The following is a 6125-nucleotide window of genomic DNA, read 5'->3' as shown; positions in this document are numbered from 1 at the left end:
ATGGGCGTAACATTCATGGACCCTTACGGAACGAACCCTGGACCAATGGATGCTTCAGTACTTTATGATCAAGAGACACATGTTTCCTCCGCAGTTTGGGATGGGCAGGTGGAGTTTACTTGATGAGCTTTAAGTTTCTCTTTCTCTTTGCATTTTTCTTTTTTTGTTTGTGATGACAACTGTTGACGGTCAAATTTCACCAACAAAAACCGGCCGGGTTATTTCTGAGTTTCTCTTTGGATTACCGGCCTGTGTGTAGTGAACATGTGAGGATTAGTTGAATATGTATGTTTGTGCGTTAACTAAATCATGCATAGATAAACGACACAAGGAATTTTATAGTGGTTCACTCCATATAATGAGAGCTACATCCACTGTGATTTTGTATTTATTTTGAGAAAGTAACAATTTACAATGATTGCTCTTATTCAATTTTTTTTTTTCTCTTTGCTAGAATCTCTCAACCCCTGCCTTACTGGGGGTCTTCATCCTTCTATACTGGGCTTCCGTCGCTTAGGGGGTTTCCTTCCTAGGTGGGAGCACTCAAGTGCTCTTCCTTGGTAGGCCCAGACGTAGCCCACTAATTAGCACTGTTCACTCAGCCAATTAGTCTCCTATTACGGCTCTGTACTTCTCCGTAATACTTTTCTGTCCCCTGTGTGGGGCAGTTTGAGAGCTTGCAATTAATGCCTGCAGACGTCTTCCACTTTTGCACGCAACCCGTCACATATTCTAAAGAACGTTCCCCTCGTCGTCAGCGCTGCTTGGCCCAATCGCCCTCTTTGGGTCCTTTCTGCGGTCGAGAGATCTTCGTGTCTACGGCGCGATCTGTCGATGCCTTAAGGGATCGTCGTCCTAATTTGGACTTCGCGCTTTCTAGCGGAATAGGAGGGGTCCGTAGGCGTCGAGGGTTTTTGTTTGGCGGGGAGTAGTCAAAGCCACGTGTCGCATTTCCGTTCGTCCATGTGTCCGTCACATTTTCCCACACAACAGCTACCCCCCAGGTCGAGGGCTCTTTTCAGGCGGCCTCGGACTTAGGTTCGGTTGTCCTTCCGTACTTTGGGTGTGGGAAACCGGTCCCGAGCCTTCGTTCGCAATGATGGCCTGGGCGCTTCGGATTTCTTTCGGGGGACGCAACTGTCGTGTCGATTGATTCTCCATGATGACGTACGGTCTTATTTTGAAAGGACGAATATGGGCCCTTGGATCGCAACATCTCCGCTTCCCGCCCTATTTTATCATCGTCAGATCCGGGCAGGATTCTCTTGCCGTTGGATTTTAAGATCTTCATCCAACGGTCAGGGTAAAGGATGTCCGTTCCTTTAAATACTCTCTACGAACTTGAGAGCCATTTTTTCAAAACTTCAAACCCTCTTCGCACCTGTTGAACTGCCGCCTTCTTCGTCGGAATCCTTCCTCTCCAACCTCTGGTTCGTGCTTCTTGCTCTTCGAGGCGTATCGCGAAGCCGTTCTTTCTTCAAGACTTTCCCGGGAATCCTTCTTCACCGGTAAGCCTTTCCACCCTTGGTCTGCTTTTCTTACTCATGGGCCGCTCCTCTCCTTTTGTTTGAACCATGTGTATATGTATAAAAAATGTGTGGAATGTAGATGTTAGGGAGACTTACTACGTTTTATTTTTTCGCATTGGATAGTTCTGTCCCCATCTCTTTGTTGTCTGCGCGCTTCTGGTTTCTGGGTTCTGGAGAATCTGGAATTCTATGAGCACTCGCCGTTACCATTCTCATATGAATGGTCGACGTCAAGTCGAAGCGTTTGCGTAGTCGTCGCTTAGAATAGCCATCATTTCTTCCTCTCGACGTTAGGGTTTTAACTTAGTTTCTTGTCTTTTTAATCACCAAAACAATGGCCCAAAGTTCCCCCAGTCGAGAGGATTCTCCTGTCGTCCGTCCAGACCCCCCTTCTGTGGTGGAGATCTCATGGTATTCTTCATCTTCCAGCGTCAACTCCGTGGTGAGGGACACTGAAGATGTTGGAGAAAGATATGAACCGGGCGACGACTTCGGAAGCGAATTCGGTAGCGTCGAATGGTTTCTGGACGAGATAGTTGAGCGGATCCCCTTCACCGGGGGCAGAGTAGGCGGGTTGGCTACCTCGACGGTAGATGCTCCCCTGGCTGCCACGAGTGGTGAGCCGGACAGGCCTTTCTTCACAGCCGACATTGTGGCGTCGAGGGTTTGGAACAAGGATATCATCCCGGCTGTGAAGGAAGGATGCATCGACGGGAGGTGGTTCGAATACCTTCTCCCGGACATGCATTTTAGAACCAGCATGCCGCCGACCGGATACCTTCCAGTCTATACTAGAGCGGTTACGGCGGGGATGACCCTCCCAGTTCATCCATTTGTAAAGGACTACTGCCATTTTTATGGCATTTTTCCCGCTCAGCTGGCGCCGAACTTCTGGTACTGCTTCGCTGGTGCTTGGATTTTATGGCACCAGCAATTCGATATGAAACTCCCTTTGGATGAGTTCCGATTTATATACAAGTTATACTACGTCGCCAAGTATGAGGGGTGGTATTTTTTGAGTGGTCACGGGAGGTCTCAGCCCAGATTTGGGAAACTTATACTGGGTATTCCCTTGTCGTCACACGGGTGGAAGCCCATGTTCTTCATGATTCGGGGGCCTTTCAACTTTCATCCCAACGATCGCCTGCCCCGTCGAAGGCAGGTGCATGCGGCGTTTGGGAATATGGGTAAGCCTCTTGGCTTTCTTTTATCTGACTTTGCTTTTTGTTCATATGCTGATAGTCTTTTACCCTCCAGTTAGCCAGGACCGGCCGAAGTTTTCTGGCAACAGTTTGGCGAGGATCGAGAAGGCTTTCTCTTTTTCGTCAGAGGTTCGCCATATTAACACGCTTCTGACCGAGGCCAACCTTCGCGCTGCCGGCTTAATCCTTGATCTCCCCAACCCTTCGGACCTAGACGCCGTCCGCGCATACTTCCACCTAAGCGACGATGGTAATTCCTGCTTTCGACGCCTTTCCTTATTACGGTTCTCGTTTTTCAAACGCTGATTATATCTTCGTCTCGTCGTTTCCGCAGAGATGGTGTCACTGAGAATTCAACTTCCTGACAGTCGGCAATCTGGGCCGAGCCAGCAGCCGCCATCGAACCAACAGCCCCCACCGAGTCAACCGCCCCCGTCGAAGGGAAAGGAGAAAACTAGCTCTTCTTCCCACGTTCCGAGGAGCAAGAAGACCAAGGGCCCTTCGGAGTCGGAGACGGATCTTGGGCGGAAAAAGAGGCGCAAGGAAAAAACGTCGGTGGTAGAAACATGGACGCCGACGGTCCCTATTCCTGACGTCGACATTCCGCTGGCGCCGAGAGAGCGCGTGCTTATTCCGGGGGCTAAAACCCCAAGTTCCAAGTCCCGGACATATCTGATGCCGAGATTGGGGCGATGCTGAAACTTCCCCCTCGCTTCTCCCTCGTCTTTCAGGCTCTCTATGAGCCTTTTCTCGAGCCACACTGGGTTACTGCCACCCAATCTTCCTTGGTTGACCGTCAGCGAAAACAGATTTCCTTCCAAATCCACGTAAGATTTTGTTAGCCAAGCTCCAGTCCCTTGTCTCCGACGCTAAAAAGAAGCTAAATGAGGTCGTCGAGAAGAGGGACGTGGCCTTGGCCAAGCTGGCGAGTTTGGAAGATGAACTAGTAAAGTTGAAAGCTGAGGTCGCGAGTCTCACGGAGCGGGCAGACCTGTTTGATAAGAAGTTGTCCGAAGCAGCTAAGGAAGCGACGAGGCGTTTCGCCGAGGGGAAGACTGAGGGGAAGAGAGAAGCCGAGGCAGAAGCTGCATTTGCTTTCGACGCCAGGCGCGCTGAGATTATTAAAGAGTTCAAGACTTCTCCAGAGCTCATGGATATCCGTAACAAGGATTTCCAATCGGCGGGTCAACAAATCATCGATTTGATTAAAAATGAGCGTCCTGAGTGGGACTTGAGCTTTCTCTACAATTCTCCCCCTCCTGCTGATGATGACAACGTATCCCCTCCTGCTGATGGTGAAGGATCGGCGGCTAGTGGCAAAGCCTAGGACATTTTCGTTTTTCCTTCTTTCTATTTTCTTTGGTGTTTTGTAACTTATTACTCGATTCGAACAGCTTTTATTTTATCTGCATTTTATATATGAAAGGTAACAGGTTTAATTTATACCTTGACTTGCCATTGCTGCTTTCTCAGAAAATTCCTTAGAATTTTATTAAGTCTTTGTCTTTCCTCATTGGAGGATCTGACGTCGATTACACTCCTTGGGGTCGTCGTCTTAGCAAAATTTCAAGAATTTTGCTAAGTCCTCGTCTTTCCTCCTTGGAGGATCTGACGTCGATTGCACCCCTTGGGGTCGTCGTCTTAGCAAAATTCCTTGAAATTTTGCTAAGTCACCGTCTTTCCTCCTTGGAGGATCTGACGTCGATTGCACCCCTTGGGGTCGTCGTCTTAGGAAATTTCTTGGAATTTTGCTAAGTCCTCGTCTTTCCTCATTGGAGGATCTGACGTCGATTGCACCCCATGAGGTCGTCGTCTTAGGAAATTCCTTGAAATTTTGCTAAGTCCTCATCTTTCCTCCTTGGAGGATCTGGCGTCGATTACACTTCTTGGGGTCGTCATCTTAGGAAATTCTTTGGAATTTTGCTAAGTCCTCATTTTTCCTCCTTGGAGGATCTGACGTCGATTGCACCCCTTAGGGTCGTCGTGTCATTTTTTAGTGATCCGTGGACCTCTGTTCCCCCATGTCTGTTTAATATAACCTTGATTTTTTTTTTTTAAGCAGACATGTTATTAATGGGTGAATTCTTTTCCTCCTGCAAATATATCAATTTATTCAACTTGTAAAGAATGTACAATTGAGATATGTAAGAATTTCATACACTATTGGTAGTACAGCCTTAGCTGTTCTGCATTCCATGGGTGTTGAATCCTTTTGCCGTCGAGGCTCTCCAAAATGTAGGTACCAGGGCATAGCACTTTCCTTATGTGGTAGGGCCCTTCCCAAGTTGGGCCCAGTGGACCAGTATTTTTAGGTTTCGTGCTCTGTGTCACCCTTTTTAATACTAGGTCTCCTGGGATGACCCTTCTCTGCCGAACTTTCTTATTGTAGTATCGTGCTGTTCTTTGCTGATAGGCAACGAGACGTAGTTGGGAGTCGAGCCTCTTTTCTTCCAACAAGTCGAGTTCTCCGTTCATGCCCTCCGCGTTGTCATCGTCGTTATGGACGACGGTTCTTAGAGTCGGCGTTTCGATTTCTATGGGGAGCACTGCCTCGACGCCATACGCCATGGAGAAGGGTGTCTCACCCGTGGTAGTTCAGCTCGTTGTTCTGTATGCCCATAGGACCTTGGGGAGTTCCTCGGCCCATTTCCCTTTCAGATCGTCGAGTCTCTTTTTTAGTGTATACTTTAATATTTTATTGACCGCCTCGACTTGTCCATTTGATTGTGGATGGATCGGTGCCGAGAAGTCTTTCCAAATGCCCAAGCTATCGCAGAATCTGCGTGTTGAGACGTTGTCGAACTGCTTCCCGTTGTCGGATACTATCGAGTGGGGAACCCCGAACCTGCACACGATGTGATCCCACATGAATTTGGTGCAGGCCGCTTCCGTGGTTGTAGTTAGAGCCTTTGCTTCTGCCCACTTCGTGTAGTAGTCTACCGCAACGATTGTAAACTTAAATCCCCCGGGTGCAAGATGTAATGGCCCGATCAGGTCAACCCCCCATTTGGCGAAGGGCCATGGACTGAGAATCAAAGTTAAATTTTCTGAAGGTGCTCTAAGAATTGTGACATACCTTTGGCATTTATCGCAACGTCGGGCGTATTGAAAAGCGTCATTTTTTAGCGTGGGCCAGTAGTATCCTTGCCTCAAAACCTTTAGAGCCAGAGACTGTCCCCCAGTATGGTTACCACAGACTCCTTCATGGATTTTTTGGAGGACCTTCTGGGTTTCGGCATCACCCAGACACCACTGTAGAGGTGTTGAATAGCCTCGTCGGTAGAGCAAGTCGTCGTACAATAAGTACCTAGCAGCTCTATACCTAACCCGTCTCTGCGTCCATTAGGTATTGGATGAGCAGTGTCATCCAATTTCCACCTTCTTGGACGATTAA

General features: G+C 48.4%; 1 pseudogene; it reads left to right on the top strand.

Moving 5' to 3' along the window:
- Positions 1 to 6125, top strand: part of LOC21403801 — a 17636-nt pseudogene continuing 11511 nt past the window's right edge.

The sequence above is a fragment of the Morus notabilis genome, unplaced genomic scaffold, assembly GCF_000414095.1.
Source record: "Morus notabilis unplaced genomic scaffold, ASM41409v2 Scaffold409, whole genome shotgun sequence".
Classification (NCBI taxonomy): Eukaryota; Viridiplantae; Streptophyta; class Magnoliopsida; order Rosales; family Moraceae; genus Morus; species Morus notabilis.
This window is presented reverse-complemented; position numbering and strand designations above follow the sequence as displayed.